Below are 1,820 nucleotides of genomic sequence, written 5' to 3'. Positions count from 1 at the left end.
GGAGGTCTTTTCCAACCCAATCGATTCTATGATTCTATGATTCTATGCAGAGGCAGGCTGTGTGCTGGCATAAGCATGTAATCGATAAGTAAATTGTGTGGTGATAAGTGATGTTGGTGTGCTAGGTTTTACTTCTGTCCAAGTAAACTGGGAATAGGAGAAGGAAAGGTTAAGAAGTAAAGACCATGTTGCATATTGAGTCCATGTCTATAAAGAGTTTTGATATAGCAGAAATGGTGAAGCCCTGTAGGGAGTGTTGGCTGTTGCGTGATGAAGGGTATAAATTTTGGAATAAAGCCAAAGCTGACCTGAAAGTTTTGCTCATACGCCCTGAAAGCTCTTGGTTACAAGTATGATCTGTTGCTTTCATTTTGCTTTCTACCTCTCTGTTATTGCGTTAGTTAAGTTATGATAGAGAGGACACATGTATTGCTAGTTGAAATGTTAACTTTCAGGCTGTGAGCGGGAGTAAGGGTAAGCAAAAACAAGTAGACAAAAGTTGTATTTGGCTGCTTTCTTTATGTTTTGAATTCTTTCTGCAGCTCATATTTGCATATTATGTAATGTGTAATTTGGGAGGTTGTTCTGTCTGAATGTTTCTCTGATTTTCAGATTGATTATTTTTAAAAGTAAAATTCAGATCTTTTCTTAACATCTCTTTCTGAAGTTTTGTCATTACTGTTTTAAGGCTTTAATGAGCACCATGTTTTTGGGACTGTTTTCTGTGTGGGTATAAGCTCTGTGGACAATTAAGTTGTGTAGGTTAACACTACCTTGGAGTAACTTTGCCCAAGGTATCAAGTAATTTTTTATTAATGCCGGTTGTTTATAGTGACTGCATGACTGCCTTCTGGTGTAATAGTGGATGTTTAGTCATTTGGAGTAAAGAAATCGATTAAAAAAGTCAAACTCAGGACCTTAAAATGAATTTTAGCATATTTTTGTGTGTATGTGAGCATCTCTTATTGCCCTCTGGATATACATGTGAAATGCAGCAGAAAACTGAAAATTTTGATGAGTCTGATTTGAATTGGATTCTAGTAACAGCAAATCTGAGTTAGAAACACAAGTTACATTAAATTGGTTTATAGCGATGTGTCAGAACTGTCAAATGGTATTTTCCCAAATTTTCCTGGTTTGTATGAGGCAGAAGGGCAACATTCAAATACAGTGAGCTGAGAAAAGTTTTCTTTGTTCATTCCCAGAATGAGCTGGCAGTACTCTAGGAGAATAGGAAAAAGCAATGGACAGCGCAGTGGAAAAATGTCATTTCAGGAGTTTGTACATGGAAAATTGAAGTAAGCAGGACATATTTTTGGAAGACTATGCAAAAGTAGAAAAGATTCATTTGGAGCCAGTTGTGCAACAAAAAAAAAATCTTAAAAGAAAAAAGAAGTTAGAAGCAGCAATGCTTGAACTTTGGCTAATTCTGCAGCAAGATGTGTATTGCAGTTCCTGCTTTCCTCATCACAGTCATCAAGACTTGGAGCAGCAAGAATTCAAATAACCAAAATGCTTTTGCTAGTCCTTTGAGCAGCAGAGAGGATTGGAAATTTCATTTGAATCATAAGAATTCTGAAAGAAAACAGAGTTGCCTAAATGGGTATAGGTACCTCTAAGGTTGGAGTGCTTGTCCCAAGATGAAAGGTGAATTCTGTAGTAGATTACCAGGCAGTGCAGTCATAGCACATGCTTGATATAGGAGAGAAGAAAGCTTTAGGGGGCTTAGGGATGTGGATATTTTTCCCCACTTCTAGGGGTAAAAGAATCTCCATAAAAAGATGGACTGCCTTGTGATGCTCACTTCTTTTCCAGTAAAC

General features: G+C 37.3%; 1 protein-coding gene across 1 annotated transcript in view; it reads left to right on the top strand.

The window, feature by feature from the left end:
* LOC108493305 (protein ELYS-like) overlaps positions 1 to 1,820 on the top strand; it is a 43,208-nt gene that overhangs the window by 5,046 nt on the left and 36,342 nt on the right. The gene's annotated exons all lie outside the window — the stretch shown is intronic.

Source organism: Lepidothrix coronata, unplaced genomic scaffold, assembly GCF_001604755.1.
Source record: "Lepidothrix coronata isolate B3197 unplaced genomic scaffold, Lepidothrix_coronata-1.0 Scaffold16, whole genome shotgun sequence".
NCBI classification, from domain to species: domain Eukaryota; kingdom Metazoa; phylum Chordata; class Aves; order Passeriformes; family Pipridae; genus Lepidothrix; species Lepidothrix coronata.
This window is presented reverse-complemented; position numbering and strand designations above follow the sequence as displayed.